The sequence below is a fragment of the Schistocerca serialis genome, chromosome 7 (assembly GCF_023864345.2).
Source record: "Schistocerca serialis cubense isolate TAMUIC-IGC-003099 chromosome 7, iqSchSeri2.2, whole genome shotgun sequence".
Lineage (NCBI taxonomy): Eukaryota > Metazoa > Arthropoda > Insecta > Orthoptera > Acrididae > Schistocerca > Schistocerca serialis.
Window position 1 is genome coordinate 286,489,150 of NC_064644.1, and position 14,505 is coordinate 286,503,654.

The window sequence follows — 14,505 nt, forward strand, 5'->3', positions numbered from 1 at the left end:
GTATACCACAGTCTTGATGTAAGTTCACAGAAAAAAGTCCAGAGGTCTGAGACCGAGCGATCCCATTGACCATGGGACAGAATGTCCACTCCCAATCGAAGGGTGAGGGTATGTGTTTAGCAGGTTCTCGTGGACATTAACATCTATATCTACATCTACTTCCACACTCCGCAAACCATCTGACGGTGTGTGGCGGAGGGTACTTTGAGTACCTCTATCGGTTCCCTTCTATTCCAGTGTCGTATTGTTCGTGCAAAGAAAGATTGTCGGTATGCCTCTGTGTGGGCTCTAATCTCTCTGATTTTATCCTCATGGTCTCTTCGCGAGATATACGTAGGAGGGAGCAATATACTGCTTGACTCCTCCGTGAAGGTAAGTTCTCGAAACGTCAACAAAAGCCCGTACCGAGCTACTGAACGTTTCTCCTGCAAAGTCTTCCACTGGAGTTTATCTATCATCTCTGTAACGCTTTCGCGATTACTAAGTGATCCTGTAACGAAGCGCGCTGCCCTCCGTTGGATCTTCTCTCTCTCTTCTATCTAACCTAACTGGTAAGGATCCCACAGTGGTGAGCAATATTCAAGCAGTGGGCTACCAAGTGTACTGTAACCTACTCGTTTGTTTTCGGATTGCATTTCCTTAGGATTCTTCCAATGAATTTCAGTCTGGCATCTGCTTTACCGACGATTAACTTTATGTGATCATCCCATTTTAAATCACTCCTAATGCTTACTCCCAGATAATTTATGGAGTTAACTGCTTCCAGTTGCTGACCTACTATATTGTAGCTAAATGATAAAGGATCTTTCTTTCTATGTATTCGCAGCACATTCTACTTGTCTACATTGAGATTCAATTGCCATTCCCTGCACCATTCGTCAGTTCGTTGCAGATCCTCCTGCATTTTCAGAACAATTATCCATTGTTACAACCTCTCGATATACCACAGCATCATCCGCAAAAAGCCTCAGTGAACTTCCGATGTTATCCACAAGGTCATTTATGTATATTGTGAATAGCAACGGTCCTACGACACTCCCCTGCGGCACACCCGAAACCATTCTTACTTCGGAAGACTTCTCTCCATTGAGAATGACATGCTGCGTTCTGTTATCTAGGAACTCTTCAATCCAATCACACAATTGGTCTGTTAGTCCATATGCTCCTACTTTGTTGATTAAACGACTGTGGAGAACTGTATCGAACGCCTTGCGGAAGTCAAGAAACACGACATCTACCTTGGAACCCGTGTCTATGGCCCTCTGAGTCTCGCGGACGAATAGCGCGAGCTGGGTGTCACACGATCGTCTTTTTCGAAACCCATGCTGATTCCTACAGAGTAGATTTCTAGTCTCCAGAAAAGTCATTATACTCGAACATAATACGTGTTCCAAAATTCTACAACAGATCGACGTTAGAGATGTAGGTCTATAGTTCTGCACATCTGTTCGACGTCCCTTCTTAAAAACGTGGATGACAGACTAACAAGAAAGCTACAGACCACAGTCCATATGTAACTGGGAGACAATTCTATAATAAGTTGCCAAAAAATATAAAGCAACTCCCAGGCAATCTTTTCAAGAGCAAGTTGAAAAATTGGTTAATAGAAAGATGTTCATACTCATTAAAAGAATTCTGAGCTGCAGTACTGTTAGTTTATTCTTTTACATACTGCAGTATATTAGTGGTGGTATTGTTATAAGTGGCTAATTGATGTATATAATCATTATATGTATGGAGTGATATATAGTGTGTTAATGTGTTTATAACCTTATTGCATGGAATGATATACAATGTGCTACTTGCTGTATATATTCATTCTTGGAATGATATTGATATAATTGTACAAAAAATGACGATGTCCAAGACTGTAAAGTTAACATGGACAAATAAACAGTATTATTATTATTTTCATGAGCCATTAGCTTGTATTATGAAATGGTAATGACTTTAAAAACGGCTTCTTTCGAAAGAGCCATTAGCTCAGACTTACTGAAAATTTCGTTTTACAGAGGCTTGCGCTCTCAAACAGATATGAATTTAAATTTTCTGATGTACACATTTGTAAAGCAACAAATTAACAGTATTAATTTATAAAATGGTGCAGGTTGCTCTAGAAAAGATTCTTCTGTATCTAATTGTCACTGATAAACAGACTATTTACACATAGCGATGAAAGTCCAAATGTAAAATCAAGGGAGGTCGCTTCTGTCTAACGTGTTCTGAGATTAGATTTTCCTTTTTTGTTTAGATCGAGGCTAGCAATCTGGCTCGCGGTATATACTGATAAAGGCTAACAGCAAATACTAGCTCTTGCTAAGCTCTCGATGAACCATTTTAACTGCTATTACTCATGCGTACTTAACAATTTATAGTCGGAATCTTCTGACATCAAGTGTAAAATGGTTAATTGTGACGACATGTGAAAACAAAACTGTAAAAAAACTTGCGTATACGCTCCGCAGCCTAACTTCTGAAAAGGACTGTACTGACAGACATAACAACAATACGTGAGTCGTCCGCGGTAGCGCACGAGAAATACAAAAATAAGTCTCGATGGCAAAGTGAAGGAACTGTAATCGCAGTGTTCACCTAAAATGTACGAGACTTGTGCACTCAGACATAATAAAGCAATGAACAGACTACATCTAGATGTTATTTCGCCGTGATAAACGTTATGAGAAGAAAAAAAAGTGCACATTTGGAACGACGTAGGTTAATCTATGACTTTACGAGTGTCCAAGAGTTGGAAGTGTTGATAACAGTCATATGCTACTTTCTAATGATACGTGTTCACAAGCTGAAGAACCGAAAGCTGTCCACCAGGCTGCTGATTATGCAACCCGTTGTGGCCAGGTCGAGCAGAAGCCATCGAGAAAATTATCCCACTGGGCTCTGTTCTTAAGCCGCCTGCCGTAGATTTAGTGAGTTGGCACATCTGTGCACACAAAGTTCGTGATATCGCCCGCCCGGCTACAGAGAGAAGGCAGCACATGAAGGGACGTAAGAGAAACTTGTAAAATTATTTGTAAAATCTGAAATAATTTAAGTTTATAGTTAGCAGTCTGTTAGACTCATCTAGTTTCAAGTTGCCGTACTTAGCAAATAAAGTAACTGAAGTTCGTACTGAGCAAACACTGTCAGGCTCAATTAATGTTTAGGTTGGAATATTTAAGAGTAATTGAGGAATGAATTTTTTTTAAGAGACGTTTGTCAGGCTTACAAATAACATCGGGAACTTAGCCTACAATTTGGTAAGTATGATATCGTGGCTCCTTCTGCACTGAGGCCAGTGAAACAATTATTCACTGTCCCCAGTTCGGGGGGCTCATAAAGCCACTCTTACAGGTCCATTAGCCATGATTTCAAAATATTTCGTTACTAGTTTTCTTGTATACAATTGTGAAACATTTAACAATCACCATTTCAGAAGAATAAGTATTGTACTAAGAACATCTAGGTGTAAGAAGTTATAGGTACGTTAACTGTTGTTTTCTATAAATCTATTAATAGTCAGACAACAATGGCTCGATCTCAATTTGTCAGTTTATCTCAGCTCATCTTGTCCCACGTTGTACGCATTGGGATAGGTCGTGTGAACGCTTATCGCGAAAATGTATAGTGTGAAATCATTCAAAGCTTTAATTTCAAAAGCACTTTCCATTTTATCAGAAAGTAATTACCCTTGTGACAGGACACGTTTCATTATCAAATAACATGAAAGGTTTTTTAGTGAATACAGGAAAGTGAGATATGGAGCTTCAATGGACAGAGATTAATTCACAGCTTAAACTATCATAACTGTAGTCGTTTTCGATCGCTACATTACGAAGCCCAGCGCAGTAAGCGTCTATTCTTTTATTGAAATCGGACGAAGAATTAACAGAGTCACAGGATCTTTGACTGCTAGCATTAATAATCCTTGACTTCATAATAACTCGCAAAAATAACTTTTCTCTTCAATGTAGCCTACTTGCAAGGGTATAAAATTAATGTGGGTAGGCCTTGCTTAAGGATTATCGTCTTTATTCATTGATTAATCCATCAAAGTTAATGAAAGAAAGATACTTCGAAATGTCGAGTTCAACAACTAACTCTTAGTCTGCAGTTCGTGGTCGTGCGGTAGCGTTCTCGATTCACGCGCCCGGGTTCCCGGGTTCGATTCCTCGTGGGGTCAGGGATTTTCTCTGCCTCGTGAGGACTGGGTGTAGTGTGATGTCCTTAGGTTAGTTAGGTTTAAGTAGTTCTAAGTTCTAGGGGACTGATGACCATAGATGTTAAGTCCCATAGTGCTCAGAGCCATTTGAACTTACTTTTATTTCTAGATGGCTGCCGGCTCGGTTGTGGCTTGATGTCGGCTCCGTGTTGGAACGTAGGTTTCACGTGGTGGAAGTAGATATCAACAACGGGTGTTTATTCTCACAAGTGCCGGCAATGACATTCGTGGTGGTGCTCGATATTGGGAAGAGAAATCTGGAGCGAATTAGACAGTCCCAGCATTAAACGTTTTGAATTGCGATCGGTAATGCCGGCGTGGAAGGATCGGCGGCATCCCGCAGTGCTTGGCGGGAGACGGCTTGGGCTACGTCACGCATCTCTCATTGTCAGCCGAAACTGGGGATGCAACAACGCGCGCCGACTTCAGCGCTGCGTCAGGCGTTCCCGGCTGCCAACTATCCAGCCGTTCCTCACAGCCGTAAGCGACTCATCAAACGCCGCTTACAGTGCTACGTTGAGGCGCAGCCTACGAAAATCTGCATGCAGGCGGTCACACCCAGCGAGTGACTCTTTAAAAGACAGTGTTTAAGCACTACGGGAGAAATTGTCATAATGTGGCTATTGCTCAGCGATTTCTGTCTGGTGTGAGCTACCTTTACATCACACAGTGAGGTACGAGGGAAACAAACATTAGACTCTTAAAAAAATGACTCTAAGCACTATAGGACTTAACATCTGAGGTCATCGTTCCTCTAGACTTAGAACTACGTAAATATAACTAACTTCAGGACATCACACATATCCATGCCTGAGGTAGGATTTGAACCTGCGACCGTAGCAGCAACGTGGTTCCGGACCGCAGCGCCTAGAACCGCTCGGCCACAGCGGATGACCATTACAGTTTCCACTAATTTTATATCCACCTCTGCGTTAATACACAGGCACTGGAGAAAGTAACTTTATATAAGCTGGCGGCAACCGCTGCAATTAGTAACAGCGCGATCCGATCTCCATGTATGAACATAACACACACGTGACATGGCGGGAAAACCACACACCGACCAGAGTAACTAGCTAGATGGGGGGGGGGGGGGGGGGGGGGGGAGGCTATGCCGCGACGACCAGGGGTGGAGCGAAAACTAATAGAAAGTGTTGATGGCATTCTCGCGGACTTCCAAGTTGAATTAAAACAAAAAAGGGTAACTTCAACAGTCACAGCACTGTTAGACAGAATATTATGTCACTTTCCCTTGGTCAGGTCAAACTCGCGGGTAAGAGTGAAAACGGCCGCGGTAGCCGATCAAGTCACTCAATGAAGGGAATTACAAACTCCGAACGGAAATTCCAAACTTCCGCACATATGCTGCTGTAGTTTCTGCTCCTAGTGTCAAGAAACCGAAAAACGAAATGGTTAGTAACATTGAGAAAGTAAACAAAACAAATTTGCTGTTTTTGTAAGCCAACAAACAATCAGGACACAAGGTTGGTACGAGATACGTTGACTAAAATGGTTAATCCACGTCAGGATAAAATCAAAGTAAGGGGGATAAGATCAACACCAAACATGTTGATAATGGAAACCGAGGCGAAGACATGCCATGAAAATAGTAGAGAAAACATTGCAGCAACTGGATATCAAATGCGAAGATGTCCGAAGAAACAGACCACTAAGAGCCATATACAACGTCCTCAAGTTCATTTCGGACAAGGATTTCATGGATGAACTGTGAGATTAACCTCAGTGAGGACGTTACCACAGAAATGTTTGACAAACAAGCGAGTCTTAAATTTAAAACAGGAATGAAAAACAAGCGTAAGGGAACAACGTTATTGAGCTTAGCCCTCGAATATGGTATGTCCTTATGCAAACATAACGGGTATACAACGATTTCGAAGTACTTAGAACAAAAAACTTCATAAGGGGGCAGAAATACTACATGTACCATGACTTACGGCACCCTGTTAAGCGCTTTAGTCGAGACGCAGCGGCCTGCTACAAATGCGCCAAACCGGGACACATTCAAACCGTTGTACTGAAAAGGCGGTTGATTGTATATCATGCACGAGGAGTGTTTTTTTAAGCAAGGCCTGTTTTGTTGTAAACACTAGTAGTTCGCGCGCATACCGATAGGAGCGCATGCGTCCTGTACCGGCATCCGTCGGGAACAACTGTGCTCAGTTTCAACTCTGAATTTAAACTGTACAGATCTGTTCTGTGCTTTCAAAATGTTTAAGACTATCAACTCGCCCACCGCGATTGAGGTTCGCTCAGTGATACGGTTTTTGACAGAAAGGAACCTGTCTGCTGCAGAAATTCATCGGCAGATTTCCGAAGAGTACGGTGTTACTGTTATGAGTGAAAGCAAAGTGCGTAAGTGGGTACGAGAATTCAAATATGGCAGTGACAACGTCCATGATGAGGAGCGATCCGGTCGCCCCTCTTTGACTACAAACGATTTGGAGGCTTCAGTTGAAGCGAGGATTCGTGAGAACAGGCGCTTCACAATAACAGGTCTCTCAAACTAATTTCCTGACGTGTCGAGGCCAGTGCTTTACAGCATTGTTTCTGAACACTTAAAGTTTAGGAAGCTGTGCTCCCGTTGGGTAGCGAAACTCCCGACAGAGGACCACAGAAACCAATGATTTGAGTGTGCGATGAAGTTCTTGACTCGTTATCACGAAGAAGGTGGTAGCTTCTTGAGTCAGATCGTAACTGGAGACGAAACATGGGTTACGAATATCACGCCCGAATCGAAGCAACAGAGGATGGAATGGAGACACACACACTCACCTGTGAAGCTGCAGGCCAAACAGACTCTGTCCCAGGGCAAAATCATGGCGTCGGTGCTATGGGATAGGCATGGTGATTTGTTGGTCGACTTCATGCAACGAGGGACCACTATCAATGCAGAAGCATACTGCCAAACCCTAAGGAAGATACGCAGAGCAATTCAAAACAAAAGACGCGGCATGCTGACAAAGGAAATCGTCCTTCTCCATAACAATGCAAGACCTCACACTACAGGTCAGACCGGTGATTTGTTGGACAATTTTGGATAGGAAGTTTGGGACCACCCACCTTACAGTTCTGAACTTGCATCGAGCGATTACCAACTTTACTTCCACCTCAAACAACACCTCAGTGGCAGCAGTTACAATGATGACGACAACGTGAAAATGGCAGTGAACTCTTCGTTATCGGAGCAGGCGGCAAGTTTTTATGAAGAGCATATTTTAAAATTGATTGAGAGGTGTGATACGTGTTTCAACAAACTTGGCTATTATATCAAAAATAGAGTGAGGTATGTGCTTTCTGAAAATAAATTAACTTTTTTGAAATAACCTTTGGTTGTGTACTTATGTTCAAACGGACCTTACTTAAAATACACGCCTCGTATATACAGAAACCGCACTTGCAACAAAGCACATGCGGTCCGGAATCCCCCACATAGAAAGTTACTTGAAAAGTTACTCGCTAACACAGATTATAATTATTAAAACTGTGTCTAATAGTACCACGACATATCAAGAGGACCTTCATTCCAAATATCTCGACAGCTCATACGAAGACACTCACCGCCGGAAACGAAAGTCTCCAGCTCCCAGGGTGAGGTCAAGGCACCGCGCAATTGCATGGCGACAACAAATGGGCTTCCCCCCGGGACATTATATGATAACAGAAATCCTCCCGTCATCGGTTGCCAGCGACGTTGTTCACCGTCCTTACTTACGATCGGAACACATCGATCTCCTGTATTTGCAAGGTGCCTTTGACTATTATGAGGTAGTCAGGAACCTAAAAGGTTCCAATGGCTCTAAGCACTACAGGGCTTAACATCTGAGGTCATCAGTCCCCTAGACTTAGAACTACTTAAACCTAACTAACCTAAGGACATCACACACTTCCATGCCCAAGGCAGGATTCGAACCTGCGTCCGTAGCAGATGCGTCGTTCCGGACTGAAGCACATAGAACCGCTCGGCCACAGCGGCCGGCCCAGGCACCTAAAACCTGAAATGTACCAATGGGCTACCATGCAGACATGCTTATTGTTAAGAGTAAAAGATTTAGAAATAGAATCAGTAGTAATGATGGTGGGAAGCGTAGACATCACAAAGAAGAACAACACGAAATTAATGATGGAATGAGCACCAACAACTACAGAGCACGAAACTGGAACAGACATAAAAGGACACACCCACATCATCGACATAGGAGAAAGCACCGTGACAGATCACAAGTATGACGCACACAAGTAACACAGCACACAATATCATAACGCATAATGATGAACGGCATGGAAGGAAAAAATGTGAAAACTTGAGGATTCCAGAAGAACACAAACAAACAGAAAATTCAACACAATTCCAACCACATAAACTCTAACATAAATAAGAATACAACACAAAACAGGAAATACTGACACACTCGCAGCCAATGTGAGAATGATCGAACCCAGAGAAACATTACAGAAATTTGGGAACAGACGACATCTTAAAGCTGGAAAAAAATATACGCCTTTCCAGGCTAGAAAACAGACACCTTCGAAACATATGTGATTAGAACTGGTAACTGAAAAGGTGCCACAATCTACTATCCGATGACCACGCAGACAGACAGACTTTTGCTGAAATCAGCTAATATACTCAACGATATTAAAGAACTGACTGCATTACTACACGAAGCCTGCACAAGAAGGGACGAAAAGCTCATTCTAGAAAATGTATACATAGACCTAGCGATGGTCCACGGACGGGTATACTTCGATTACAATGAAGAGGGATCTAAATGTTTTGTATACCAAACATACGTGAAAGTCTTACAACCGAATGCAAACAACCAGACACTAGTTAGAATGGAACTACCTAAACTAGTGGATGAATTGCTCGCGGGCGTGGTCTGCTATAAGGAACCTTGCAGCAGGAACGGCAAACTAGAAGGTTTTGACCATAAACAAATCATCATAACAGGTGTATCCGATGTGAAGGCTGCGATCGTTGTCACAAATCGAAACATTACAATTACGCAGGTAGCTCATCTACGTACCGAGCACCTCGAAATAGTGGAAATAGTGCACGAAGGCAAGAAGTGGATTACTGCGATGTTGTAGGCTCACTACTCCCAGGATATTGAACCATATCCCAGTTACATCAGAGACCTGGGGAATATGCCAATAACAGAAACTTACTAATAGCTCCTGACATAACTGCTAGGTCGACTATATGGCACTCTGACAAAACGGACGACCGGAGGCACCAAGTCCATGAGGTGGTAACTGCACACAACCTATACATCATGAACGGTCCGAATCAGCCACGCACCTACATAGCACCATCCGGAGCCACCAGCAGGATTGACATAACAGTTGGAAATAGAAGTGCACTTCCACTTATAACGGGGTGGAAGGTCATGGACGGCGTTGCTCACAGTGACCACAGTGCTGTCATCGTGAACGCAGACACACAAATATACCCACCTACAAAGGAGAGACAGCAACTATTGTTATTTCATAAGACGGACTGGGCAGAGTTTAGACAGATGATTGAACCTTCCCCCTACATGCAGTTGAGGGATCAGTGGATTATAAAGCACATATTTTGACCGACTTACTACAAAAACGGCTGCAATTCCGACCGCTGACACATGACGAGAGCTAAACATACCACTGATTAGCAGGCTAACAAGGTTGCTCAAAGAAGGAAGAAACAAATGGAAGTGGCATCAAGGGGCGACAACGGCGAGGGACGTCCAACTCATACAGTTCAGGGAAGCGAACCTACGTTACAAACAAGAGTTACAATAAGCACGAGAAGGACATTAGAACACACACGTGCAGAAACAGCGAAACAGCTCCAAACCAACATTTGGGGGGAACCCTTCAAAATACAAACGGAGAGTCTGAAGATGCCACTAGTCTTAGCAACATTGAGACGACATGACGGCAAATTAACAGAGGGATGGAGAAGTTCTGCAGAATTCCTGTTAAACAAACTATTCTCCGATGACGATCATGAGTCGGATGAAAAGAGTCATACTTGACAACGAACCTCTATGAACTCTTGCTATCAAAATGATACCGTCATTATTCCCTTTGCATGTGAGGAGGTCGCGCTTGCGATTACCCAACTACACGACAAAAGAAAACCCCTGGGTCAGGTGCCATCCTTTCCGAGACACTGAAAATTAACGTTCCGCAGATTGTTCCATACTTCGGATCTACCCAAGGAAGCTTTACGGCTGGTGAGGGTTCCCGCGGTCTGGAAACAGCAAATGCCGTCATAATTAAAAACTCAGAGCACAAGGACCCTTCAGATCTAAAAACATATAGAACTGTATGCTTAATTAACACCTTGGCCAAGGTCCAGAAACGGCTTCTGTGCGATCGCTTCCAAATGCACCGGGAGCTCTTTGGCCTAAGTCCGCACTAATTCGGTTTCAGGGCGGAAAAAGTCTATGGATGATGCACTAAATAAGTTACTAACCACTGTTAACAATGTAGGAAACAAATACGTAGTTGCTATTCTTATAGACATTTTGGGAGCCTTTGATAATCTCTCATCCCCCCGCAATTGTTTCAAGACTCAGAGTGATGTCGGTATATAAGGCTCTCAACGATAGCCTCGGACTATTGTAGAAACAGGGTGGTTGTATGGCGCGCGGTAAATCAGAAAGTGATTAAGGGGCTCCGGAAAGGCTCAAAATCATGAAAAGTTCAATTTTTACTTTTTTGCGTTTTCTGAATCTGCCGACTATTACCTTTTAATAGATATATAATTTATTCAATTCCGAAGACTACAACTATTTATAATTTTTTTTTGAAATGTGTTCTACATGGGCGTGACCCACTGTGGCGCTGTTAAACTGCTGTCAAATGGTGTTATTATTAACGATTGCTAACTGGTGAAGTGTACACTCATAAGCATAGTCTGCCTCATGCAATAATGGAGGTTATAAAACCTATTTTCAGAGACTTAGCAGCACCTGAACTGCTGAAAAAGTGTATTCACGGAAAAACTCAAAACCCCAATGAAAGTGTAAATAGTGTTATACTGTCGAGAATCCCCAAGACTGTATTTGTTGGAATAGAAACCACTTTGGTGTGTATGATGCTTTCAATGATGGCAACATTGTAAGGTGCAAGGTATTTACATATATGGGAATGAAGATAGGTTCTAACATGGTGCGAGCGATGCTTGCTTTAGACAAGGAACGCCTCCGGGCTGCAGACAGGGCTGTAAAGGGTCTAGAAATACAAGCAAGAGTAAACAGGAGGAGGAACAAGAGGAAGCTGGAGGAGGAGATTGCAGAGGATGAAGATAATCCATCCTATGGACCTGGAATGCACTAAAAAGTTAATCCAATCTTTGTCGCTCGATTCCCAAAACTTTTACTTTCTCATACTAATTACATGTTTTCTAAGGATCTTCCAAACATATTTGTTTCAAACTTTCAGTAAATGTTACACAATACCTTCTGCATAATTTAACAGAGCCTTTTTCCAAAAAACTGTATATTTTTGAATATATAAATAAAAAATTGCAAAAAAAATTTGTGAATTTTCATTACAATTGAAAAAAAAATCATCTTTAATAACTGATCTAAAATTTTGTATAATCCCTGTGTTAAGTTGTAGCCCATATTCCAATAAATAGTCTGTAAAAAGTTCAATTTCCTACCTCAAATACTTTGTGAGGAAAGATGTAATTTATAAGCGTTATTTTAACATTGCAAGTATAGGGCGTTCCGGAGCCCCTTAAAAGAACCACGAAAGGTTGCCCACAAGGATCAAACGGTGGGCCGTCTTTTCGGACATCGCGTTTGAAACCCTCTTACATCAACTGGATGGAGATAACCGTGCGAACGGGGCGATGGCATACACAAATGACCTTCTGGTGGTGGTCTCCGCGGAGTCAAGGGCGGAACTGGAATCCCGGTTAACAGAGCTTCTCACAGGCATCAGCCAGTGGTACAAACATAATACACTTCTTCGTATGGCTCTATACAAAACAGTTTATATACGACTCAAAGGACCACTACAAAAATAATCAAACGAAAGAACTACACAACATTAGCATACGTAGACAACGTACAACACGATATCTTCCCTCCCTCTGCCCTCTGACGAATACATCAGAGCTGCCAAGATCGTGGGCCAGTTGGTCAGACTCAATATAACGCAAATCAGGGTACCATTACACGCACTGAGGACGTAGCACTGTGCGCTCTTTGAATCTGTGGTCCATTTCGTCGAGCGTGCATGGACCCACCAAGTACATCTGGTGACGAATCTGAACATCGTGTGACTAGGGAAGGTAATTTCCCCGGTGTAAGAAGCTTTCAGGACAAATGGAACTGTTATCGAGGAGAGACAACACAGGGTCAGAGATGTCAGACTCATACAGTTCTGCGAAGCAAAACAACGCTACAAACAAGAGTTACAAAAACACGAGAAGGGTATTAGAACACACACCTGCAGAAACAGCTCCTAACCAATATTTGGAGGGAACCCTTCGAAATATAAACAGAGTGTCTGAAGACGCCACTAGTCTTAGCAAGGCTTCGTGGTGCTTGGGACCTTCCCTATCGACATAACCATTCGGTTTCGGGCTGCAATGTACTGGCCGAGGATGGGGAGACAGGAGACGGTAATCGAGATTACCAGACAGGAAATTACCGGTAAGAGCCAACTCGTTAAATGGCGAGCGGATACCTGGCAAAGGGAATGGTAATTAAGCGATAAGGGCCGAAGGGTGTATCAATTAATCCCGGACATCAAGGAACGTCTGAGACTGAACCATATCAATCCCAGCTGGGGTATGATTCACTTCCTGACAGGTCACGGCCCTTAAGCTGGGCATTTACACCGCGGAGGCTGCAACCAGAATGCTACTTGTACATGTGGCGAACGTGGATGCCCAGAACACACACTTTTCCATTGTCATCGATACAGAGCAGCACACCAGCACACAGGCACCAACGCAGTACAACAATGACATGAAGAGTTGGAAATAGTAAATAAAATCGTTGATGGTGTCCCAAGACATTACATAACAAATACTGACAGAAACGGCCGTATAACAGAACACTGCGACACACACGAAGCACGTAAGACAGTAGTTCCAATTCGCGTACCAACACAGACCTCAGACACACTCACTCAAGCAGCAAACACTTTCATCAACTCGTACCATAGATAACCTTACATAATATCTAAAATAAATAAACTGTATCAAAATAAACAGTGTAGTGCAATCAATCCAGTAAACCCGTTCTAGCTTAAGTATAAACAGCTGCTATATCCATACCGCCCTAATTATCCCGCTATTATAACATACCAGTTGTAACTGAACACTTAGTATACAAGCAGCATAACAGGTAAAATTCAAGACACGTAATATAGGAAGTGAAGGTTAATTAATAACCCAAAGACATAACATACTTAACGATCACACACCAAGGCGCTTTCCACAATATACATAATAGTTATAGTGTTTTTGTAAACAGTATTGAGAAATACTAATCTGTAAATCGCACTGTAGCGAACCGGGACTGCAAAGGCTAGAAGTTCGAAGTTCCGAGGCTTTCAGACCTCGCTGGCTCAGATCAGTTGTAATTGCTGTAAACAATACTTGCTGTTTTTAATGTGTAATATGTTTCGTAATCTACATGATAAGCTGTAAAACGAACGACTTGTTATAAAATATAAGGCAACAGCCCTCTGAACGAGCAATAAATCGAGTCAAATCTACTAGCAACACTGTTTTACGACAAATTTTAAAGACAGTAATTTGTGGCATCTTCTCACAAAGAAAGTTAACTATTGCCACACTGTGAGATCAGAAAGAGTAAAACATTAACGATGACTAACCAATACCAACTACTCAAGAAATACCAAAATCACGAGATCCGTCACATTGTGCAGTGTATGCTATGTATGTTCATAATACAATCAGTATTGGTTTCTCAAGATTGGTTCCCTATTCAATACAATAAACTGTGCACGCATTATCACCTGTTTCAGTTTAAGCCAAAAGGATTGAGTCACGCTGTATACACAAAAACGCATTCACTCATCCATTCATGTGGGCAGAACTAAACAGTGATTGACAGAGAAACATTAATGTTTGTGAAAGTTTCCACAGGCAGTTCCATATTCAGTTTTATTACTGCAGCCTCGATGTACACAGATATCCTGAGATACTGAATGGTATTTAACTGGAAACCAAACCTGCAATCAATTGCCGAAACGCGAGAACAATGAAACTCTTGTTCTGCTGTAAAATTCGT